Source organism: Solanum lycopersicum, chromosome 5 (assembly GCF_036512215.1).
Source record: "Solanum lycopersicum chromosome 5, SLM_r2.1".
NCBI lineage: Eukaryota > Viridiplantae > Streptophyta > Magnoliopsida > Solanales > Solanaceae > Solanum > Solanum lycopersicum.
The window spans coordinates 62,149,977-62,160,856 of record NC_090804.1 but is presented as its reverse complement, the minus strand read 5'-3'; positions in this window follow the sequence as shown (position 1 = coordinate 62,160,856).

The window sequence follows — 10,880 nt, the reverse complement described above, 5'->3', positions numbered from 1 at the left end:
TACAGAAAAGTACCACCTACGGAGCTTGTGACGGTTCGTCGTGCCCGTGACGGTCCGTAAGTGGCATCGTAGTGCAGCTCCTGAAGGAAAATGGGGAAGTCTGACCAAGTGTGGGGTTACAAAGTGCGTGATGGACCGTTGTATCCATGACGGTCCGTTCTGCTAGTTCGTCATAAAGATCAGAGAAGTAGTCGCAGTACCCAACATACTTGCCGTCGAGGGTAAGGAAGAGAGCAGCAGAAGAAATTGCACAAGTATGGGACGACGAAATCCATGACCATTGATTATTTTTGAGGTTAGACCCTTGATTATTTTGACTCTTTGTTAGACTCTATAATCTTCAATTAATTTCAGTAATTGACTGTTGGTGATTTTTGTTGATTAATGAAGCGAACTTTTAGATTTTACTTTTCTCATTGAAGTAAGTGCATGAATTCTTATATCATATATTGAATATTGTGATTATGACTATGGGTAACTAAACTCCATAACTAGGGTTGTGGGAACCATAGGTGAATAATGAGGTAAAACCTAACTAAAATAACAATTCTAGAATAGTGTCTTGCATGTATTGATAATTCTTTCGCTTAGAAGTCTTTTTAACGAATGACCAACGTTAGAACTCGCTTTAATGCTACTTGCCGGACCAAGGAGGTAGATAATAGGAAAAGAATTATCAACATAGATTTAGTGTATACTATCTAATAGGCTAGTATTGATTGGTACGATGTAATAACTTAGTCAAATATTGAATACGATGCTTAATATGAGGTAAAGGTAAGGGTTAGTATAGCAACATACGTAGCCCGACCAAGGTGCGGAGTGAAATTTTCTAGATGCCGGACCAAGGATTTAGAAATACATAACTTATCACTTTTCATGCAAGATACTAGGAAAGAATTGTTATAGTTAGAATTATCAAGTTATGAACCTGTGGGAAACACATAAACCCTAGTTACTTTGATTAATTGATTAAACTCCAACATTCGAAGCTGTTAGTTGTCTCCTTTAATTTCGCTAGTAATTTTCATTTATTTAGAAATAGAAAACCCCCCTTTTATCATTTTTGCTTTCCAAGGAAGTAATTGACTGAACAATAGTAATAATAGATTGAAGTTAAGTATAAACTATTTTCCTCGTGGGAACGATCCCAACCTCATTAGTTGGGTTATTTACTTGACACGACCACTTTACTTCTTATTTGAGAAGTAAGTTTGAGTGTATCAAATTTTTGCGCCGTTGCCGGAAAAAGTAGCTTTTAGATTAACTTAAACTTATTACTATAGTTTAGTTGAATTTTTTTTGATTTTACTTTGTTTTATTATTTTTGATTCTTGCAGAACCGTCTTTCTTGTATGCCAAATACACGAAGAGGAAGAGAATCTTTGTTTCCCTACGATCATGAATTAGAGCGTACACTATGTAACATGAATCGAAACTTGGGAATTAATGATGATGATTCATACCAGAACATCCCAGCTCCGGTTGATGTTCATTGTCAGTTGTTACCCGATGCTCCATGTGAACACCAACAGCGGGGACAAAATCCCGCTCCACGGCCCCAAGAATACTATAGAGGCTATGACAATATAGCAGAATCCGATGGGCCACTTGTCTTGCCCCCTCTACCACCAAGCCACACCTTTGTGGTAACTAGTAGCCTGATGCAAATGCTCACTGCCAGAGGTTTGTTTTCAGGGCTACCTACTGAGGATCCACATGCCCATATAGCTAAGGTGAGGGCAGTAAGTAAAAGCTGTGTAGGGAGGCCTGACTTGGACTTGGATGTAATAGGGCTAAGAGTGTTTCCTCTCTCACTGACGGGAGAGGCTGCTATATGGTTCACTAAGCTCCCTTACAACTCAATTTTTACTTGGAACCAACTAAGGAACGTTTTATTAGCACGCTACTACCCGATATCCAATAAACTAAACCATAAAGACAGAGTGAACAACTTCGTGGCACTACCAGGAGAGTCAGTTAGTAGTTCTTGGGATAGATTCACCTCGTTTTTGAGAAGCGTCCCAAATCACTGTATAGATGATGAGTCACTGAAGGAATACTTCTATCAGGGACAGGATGTTAATAATGAAGCGGTGTTGGACATTATAGCAGGTGGATCTTATGGGAGTGTTCTCATGCTGAGATTGCTGAAAAATTAGAGAAAATCTCCCGGAACAATAAAGCTTGGAGTACTAGGAAGTCAGATACTGGGAGAAACACCTTCGCAATGCAATCCACTCACAACCCAACCACATATGAGATCTGTGAAGAGATGGCACAGATGAGAACTGAGCTTGGGTTGGTGTTAAAACATACCATTGGGGGTGCAGAAAAGATAAAGGCAGTTAACTACTTGTCTAAACCACCACCACCTAATGATGATCGCTATTATGCGGAGGATTCCTATGTAGTAAATGAGCAGACGAGGGGTTTCCGATCGAGTGCCCAAGGCTCAAATCAGGATAATTGGCGCCAAGGTCAAGGGAACCAAGGTTGTATTTATGGTAACTATAACAGTGAGTGTCATTATGTCCGAGATGGAAACTACAACCACGACAACAACTTCAACACGGGTAACTATGGTAACATAAATGATAGGAATGAGCCCTATGTCCCTCCTCTAAATTGTGAAGTTACTCCTAGGGATGGTGGAGATAGTATGGTGCGAGTTGAGGATATCTTGCACAAATTGATGAGCAGGTTCGATGCTAATGATGAGCACATTAAAAAGTTAAGGAGTGATTAGCAGGTATTAGGCAAAAAGTTGATACACATGCAATATCGATAAAGCAGATCGAGTTGCAAATGGCCCAATAATCTGCGACTGTGAACACACGGCAATCGGGCACTCTTCCTAGCAACACTGTCCAAAATCCAAAAAATGATGCACACTGTATGACAATCACTACTCGGGGTGATAAGCAAACCATTGACCCACCTATGCCGTCTAATGAGGAAAAGGTGAGAAAGGATAATGATAAGGTGGTAGAGAGTAGTGGTGAAACAGAAGATAGCACTGGAAAAGATGCAGAAGGCCCTATAAAGGTAATTCCCATGCCTATACCACCACCCCCCTTTCCTCAGAGATTAGTGAAAAAGACCGAGGATGGTAAATATCGGTTTTTTATGACAATGCTGAAGCAGCTTTCTATCAATGTCCCTTTGGTAGAAGCTCTAGAACAAATGTCCGGTTATGCCAAGTTTATGAAAGATCTGGTTACAAAGAAAAGATCGGTCACTTTCGAGGATGATGATCGAATGCAGCATTGTAGTGCTATTGCTACAAGATCTCTCGTACAAAAGAAAGAAGATTCGGGTGCGTTCACTATTCCTTGTACAGTCGGGTCATTACATTTTGCGAAAGCATTATGTGATCTGGGGGAAAGCATAAATCTTATGCCCCTCTCGATTTACAAAAAGTTGGGTTTGGGTGACCCAAAGCCCACTGCGATGCGGCTACTGATGGCTGATCGAATAGTGAAAAGGCCTATAGGGATACTTCACGATGTGCTAGTAAAAGTGGAGTTGTTCATATTTTCCGGCAGATTTTTTTTATTCTTGATTGTGAAGTCGATTTTGAAGTGCCTATTATTTTTGGGGGGGGGGGGGGGGGTCATTCTTTCTACAGGTAGAGCCTTAGTTGATATGAAAAAGGGGCAGATGAAATTTCTGTTGAACAATGAAGAAGCGACCTTCAACATTTGTACGTCCATGAGGCAGAGTGGTGAGCTATAATCGGTATCTGCCATATCCCACAAAGAAAAGATGAAGAAGGATAATGAACTAAAAAGTGAAAAACAAGAGTTTATGGTTGGGGATTTGGTGCTTTTAGACAGTTCTAGGTTGCGTTTGCTTCCGAGCAAGCTCAAGTCCAAACGGACTGGCCCTTACTTGATTATCCAAGTAGTCCCTCATGGAGCAGTTGAGTTAGAAACCAAGGAGGGAGTGAGGTTTAAGGTTAATAGAGAACGAATAAAACTCTATTTTGGGCATACTGCATCGGTAAATGAAGTGATAGAGGCATACCATCTTGATGAAGGCTGAGTAATCAAGTGCCCTCAGTCGTGCCGCGACGTAAATCAGGCACTTGTTGGGAGGCAACCTAATACTTATAGTTTTTCTTTCTATTAATGGTAGCATTTTCTACAAATGGGTTTTTAAATTTGCAGGCACATCACCAGGAAATTCTGCAGAAAATCACTCTGCAGCAGTCACTAACGAATACATCGACGGACCGTTGTGCTTGAGACGGACCGTCGCATGACTCCGTCGTGCCAGGTACGTTTTTCTGATTATTTTCAAACTAGGGCACACGCGACAGAACTAGTGACGGACCGTCGCACATGCAACGAACCATCATCAGGGACTCGTCGCGTCATTAATGAAGCGTACCCGACCCGGCTAAGGTTTTTTAAAATTCTTAACATTTAAAATCCCCACCCCCTTCATTTAACCCCATTCCTTCCCTCTTTCTCCTATTTCCCTCCCTTTTCAACTTCCAAAGATCATAACCCCCCTCTCTTACAATCGATCATTCCCCCAAATTCTCCGAATTCCTAAAATTCAATATCTACTAGTCGGAGCTGCCGTTGTGGGTCTCTACTTGATCACCAAGTACCTTTCTCTCTTGTTTTTTTCTTCCAATTCTCAGGTATGTGTCTCTAATTTCTACTCATTTACACTGCATTTTTGTTTATCAATTAGTATTAGCCTAGTTCTTCTTGATAGGTTCATTCTTTAATAAAATTCTGTCTGACCTAGGTTTAGAATTCTCAAAATTGCTGTGTTAAAACTCTAGAAATAGGTGCTTTAGCATTTCTAGTTTACTAGGTAGTTGGATTAGAAAAATGTAGGTTAAAACACTATCAATTCCATTTGGGTCATAGGGGATGAATGGGGTATCCCCAGTTCTATCACTGAATGACAGAACGAGACCCCCATGACGGACCGTCGTGCCCACGACGGACCATCATTGGGTCCGTTCCAACAGCCCTAACACCCTACTGCCCAATTTTCTCCAAGTGCCCACAACCGGACACATGCGACGGACCATCATTCCCATGATGGTCCGTCCTGCATAACCGTTATGACAGTCAGAGACCCCTCTCTTAAGGGTCTGCATACTTTTTCCAAGTGTCCTCTTACGGGCAATTACGACGGACCGTCATACCCTCGACGGTTCGTCCTGCATGACCGTTATGACGGTCAGAGACCCCCTCTCCTAAGGGTCTCCATATTTTTTTCAAGTGTCCTCTAACGGACACCTACGATGAACCGTCATACCCTGTGACGGTCCGTCCTGCATATACCGTCATACTTGTCAGAGACTTTCCTTCAGGGTTCTCCATATAAACATAGTCTAAGTAAGACATGACGGACCCCGTGACGGTCCGTCGTACTCACGATGAGTCGTCACCAGGTCCGTCGTGTTTCACTGTTACTATAGAAATGTCATTACATCTTAACTTTTTTATTTATTTTGTGTGGTTTTGCTTGTCTTGTTTGCTATTTTTAGTACTAATATTGATTCTCTGCAGGTACTATCTATTATGGCACCAAAACAAGATTGAGCCTACGCACGGGGCGATCGAAGTCTGTCGCCCCGTCTGCCCGCCAGGTCATTGACTCTAATGATGAGCGTGACCCCAAGTACGTGCCCCCAAGCACTTCCACCCCATCCCGAGTTGCACGTGCTGCCAGAGCCACACCCAAAAAGGTGGTGTCCAGCGTAGTCACTGCCTCCTAGTCTGATGAGGAGCGCACACTCACCGGCACACCTTCTGGGTCAGCTACTAATGAAGAAGGAGCGTCTGGCTCCTTAGGAGTTTCGTGGTCGGAGGAAGCCTCCGGATCTGCTGAGGTCCCTACACCCGCCACCGCTGCACAGTCTGCCTCGTCTGATAAGGCTGACAGTTTGGAATCCACACCCGATTCACCGACTCGTGCTCTCACCTCGGTTATCGAATAGCCCAACCGGTGGTGTGTCGACAGGCAGTATCAAGTCTATTCCGATGCAAAGTTCTTGAATGACAAAGGAGTCATGACTCGGACACTTACATTGAGTGGCGGGTCTTTACGGGAAGTCTCCCAACGATGCCAGAGATCCACAATCTGTTCACCAGACATCGATTGGAGTGGACAGTGCGTCCGTTGGGACGTTATAGTGAAGTGTTGGTCCAAGAGTTCTACGCCTCCTATGTAGCGACTCTTAGATCAGAGATTGATAGGTGGGCTTTCCCCGCCAAACAGGCCCCACTGGAGCAGGTCCGAGTACGTGGTATTTCGATTGATATATCCCTTCCTGCCATCCGCCGGTATCTATACAGCGAGAATGTTGATGTCAATCGGACCCCTCTCACCGCCGAGTTTAACTACCGATGGAAGATTGTCAAAGATGGACAAATTCCTGCGTGAGCCATCGCTGAGAGAGACCACCAAGAGGTGGATGGCCCTGCACTTGTCCGTTGATGGAGAGGGTGCTGAATGGGTGACCGAGCCGAAGAGAGCCATCAAGAAGGGTAACCTGACCTTCACGGTGAAGTTTTTGTCGTTGATTGTCCACCACTGCCTTTTTCCCACAGCCACTGATAATATAATAACATAAAATCGAAAAGTACTGATGCCGGCGATGATAGCCGGGTTTGAGGTGGATTTTTCTTAGCTTCCACAGGCAGTCATGCACGAGAGGGCTTTTAAGGTCACACCTATTTACCCTTTCCCATGCATGATATTTTCTCTATGCAGGTCTGCAGGTGTGCCTATATGGCACGTTGATCAGCTCAAGACCCCGCTGGGCCATGTTGATATCGGCCTTGTCAGGGATGAGGCCAATGAGTTGGCTCCACGCAGAGGGCCTCATCCAGAGTTCCCTCCACTTGGTGATAATCTGGCTGATACGGTAGCACAGGCCCGCACGGCTACGCAGGCGGCTTCCACTGACACTACCCCGGTCGAGTCTATCCCGGGTAGTAGCACTGGCCTGAGCTCCTACACTTCTGCATCATATCCAGCATTGGATGCAGAGGTCTATTGCTGAGGCAGAAGAGCGTTTAGAGCGGAGAATTGTCCAGCACACAGAGAGGAAGATCGCTGAGGTTCATCAGCGGTTGGAAGCTTTTGAGTTGCGGGTGCTAGCCCGTCCATCCCCTCAGGTGGATGTGTCGACCCTTCAGGCTGCGGTCGAAGTCTTCGCGCAAACATTGATATGATCTTAGAGGCTAGGGTGCCTGAGTCTGAAACCCCTTGTGCAGAGCCTGCTGAAGACGCAGTGATGGAGGCCCTATTCTCCACATCAGAGATTCCACCACCTCCTCCTCGGGAGCATGCCAAGAGGCGTAGGGGTCGAGAGGAGGATGAAGCTCGAGCACGGAAGAAGGAGCGCCGTGAAATGGAGGCTGCGAGGAGAATCTCGCTTGCTGATGAGGAGACGCGTCAGATAAGAGTAGTAGAGTTAGCTGCTGGGGCGTCTAGCTCCAGAAATGTGGAGATAGCGGGAGGCACTGCTGATATTGCTGTTGATGCTGAAGACACTACTGAGGGTGTCCAGATTACAGAGGTAGTGGGTTCCGGGGAACCGGACCCACCAGCTTGCTGATCGTCGACGCTTTGCGCCCCAAGTTTGCTTCACCTACCACTCTTGTAGTTCAATTTTTTATGCATTGGGGACAATTGCATGTCTTTTTGTTGGGGGTGGGGTAAACGGAAAGTGAGTGCTAGGGTGAAGTCTGAGTAGCCCAATTCACTATCCTGTTTTGGGGTTTTCTTGCCTGTGTTCTTTCTCCCCAAGAGACTAATTATTTTTTCTGTTGAACCGACATGTCTATATCTTGTGTACGTAGTTTAATTATGAAGCATGATGGCTAAAATGATATCCTGATAAAATGAAAATGATGCATGACTAGGCATAGTAATTGATAAATGTGTGGCTCTAAGCATGACATAGAGGTATACCACTGTATGACCCTAAGTCTAAAATTTCGAACTAGGTGTCTGATAATCTGGTAGAGTAATGAGATGTCAAGTGAGTGTGAGGAAGATTTGAATAGTCCACTATTTGTATAAAGCTAGAACTTGTCTGGTTAGTCCTGCTAAATGTAAGTTGTAATAGACAATTAGGAAAGGATCATAGGCTCTTATTCAATATAGCCCATTTTTAGCCTAAATAAAATAAAACCAAATGAAATTTATCCTTCTATGATTCAAATGATCTGAGCTTAAACTAGACCTTTCTTTTTCACCCTAACTGATCTTTTCTGAGAATAATGTGTTGGCCCTGGTCCCTCCTTGGACATGTGCACCTCAGCTTATGCCACAAGCATAAGTTGATGGTGGCTAATGTAGTAAACAACTTTTTTTATGGTCCTGACCCAGCTTTTGGTATTGTGTACTTTGACTCATGGCAAAGCCATGAGTTGAGGGTGGCCATTGTGAGGAATCCTCTGGATGGTGGGGTTGAAAGAACAAAGAGGAGAAAGAACAAAAGTAAAGTGACTCAAGAATCAGTTGAAAGAAAAATAAATAAAAAATAAATAAAAAAAATATACAAGAAATACAAGCAAGAAAAGAAGAGATTCACTTACACAAATGAAGAAAGAAGGAAAAATAGCAAGGTGAGAGGATATGAGAAACTGGAAAAATAAATTGATAGAAAATGGTATATTTAGCCGATATGTCAAGGAGGGCAAAAAGTCACTAAAGTATATCTAAATATACCTTACTTGACCCTGAGCCTATGTTACAAGCTAAGAATGTCCTATCGTGATCCTACGAGTTGTATAACGAACTTAAAGTAGTGAAAATAAGGTCAAGCTTATGGCAATATGTATGAATGAGTGTGAATTTGTTCTGAGAGTGAGTGTTGAAAACTAATCTCTATACTCAAACTGAAATCATTGTGTGAAAAATGAGGATTTTGGTTTGAAGTGAGGACACTGGTTGCAATACCGAAAATTAGCACCTCGGTGAGAAATTGAAGAGAATAGGTGTTAGTGCATGGTGAGTCTGTGTCATGGTCTCATTCCACATAATTCAACTCTAATAGTGATAACATACGTAAATATGATGAGATTGATCGGAATTGATAGCCAAATGATTGCGAAGGATAAAACATGGATACTATTGTACAAAGATTTTGTATTGAGTCATAGTGCGTCACTTGAGGACAAACAACGAATTTAAGTTGAGGGTGTTGATATATCGTGGTTTCACGGTATTATTAATACTTTTTCCTTAAGTTTAGTGTGTCCAAAAGCCTTTTTGTGCTAATTTTTATGTAAGTTTGTCTTTATTTAAAGGAAATCTGTATAAAAGATGAATGTGGAGGTCTTTGAGTGAGAAATATAGAAAAGTACCACCTACGGAGCTTGTGACGGTTTGTCGTGCCCGTGACGGTCGGTAGATGGCATCATAGTACAGCTGCTGAAGGAAGATGGGGAAGTCTGACCAAGTGTGGGGTTACGGAGTGCGTGACGGATCGTCGTAGCCATGAAGGTCCGTCCTACTGGTTTGTCATGAAGATCAGAGAAGTAGTCCAGTACCCAAATTTCAAGAGTTCAAGTGTTTTGGAACGGATACCCTCGACGGAATCCATGACGGTCCGTCGTGACCACGACGATCCGTCGCGAGGTCCATCGATCCAGCCACGTTTTGACAGATTTCCAGCAAATAGAGTCCTTAATTAATTAGGTTTTTATTTTTTATAAATAGCTTGAAAAACCTTGTTTTTGAGGTTAGACCCATAATTATTTTAAGACTATTTGTTAGACTCTTTGTTCTTCAATTAATTTAAGTAATTGATTGTTGGTGATTGCATGAATTCTTATATCATATATTTGAATATTGTGATTATGACTATGGGTAACTAAACTCCATAACTAGGGTTGTGGGAACCATAGGCTAATAATGAGGTAAAACCTAACTAAAATAATAATTCTAGAATAGTGTCTTGCGTGTATTGATAATTCTTTCGCCTAGAAGTCTTTTTAACGGATGGCCAACGTTAGAACTCGTCATAGTGCTACTTGCCAGACCAAGGAGGTAGATAATAGGAAAAGAATTATCAACATAGATTTAGTGTATACTATCTAATAGGATAGTATTGATTGGTACGAGGTAATAACTTAGTCAAATATTGAATACGATGCTTAATATGAGGTAAAGGTAAGGGTTAGTATAGCAACACACGTAGCCGGACCAAGGTACGGAGTGAAATTTTCTAGATGCCGGACCAAGGATTTAGAAATACATAACTTATCTCTTTGCATGCAAGATACTAGGAAAGAATTGTTATAGTTAGAATTATCAAGTTATGAACCTGTGGAAAACACGTAAACCCTAGTTACTTTGATTAATTGATTAAACTCCAACATTCGAACCTGTTAGTTGTCTCCTTTAATTTCGCTAGTTATTTTCATTTATTTAGAAATAGAAAACCCTCTTTTATCATTTTTGCTTTCTAAGGAAGTAATTGACTGAACAATAGTAATAATAGATTGAAGTTAAGTCTAAACTATTTTCCTCGTGGGAACGATCCTAACCTCATTAGTTGGGTTATTTACTTGACACAACCGCTTTACTTCTTTTTGAGAAGTAAGTTTGAGCGTATCTGGGATGAGTGTCGTTGTAGTAGGACATACACAAAATAAGTCGTAAATGAAACCCCAAAACGATCTTATTGGACAATTTTGGACTTTTATAGCTAAGAAACGACCTCCGGGCTATTCCAATTTATTATTCATCATTTTTGAAGCTAAAGGTAAGCTTTTAATTCCCCATTCACTTTTTGATCCGTAGAACGCAATAGAATGGGTCAATGTTGATGGAAAAGGGTTTCTTGATAAATTTTGTGGTGTAATTAACCCTAATTTGACTTAGTTGGG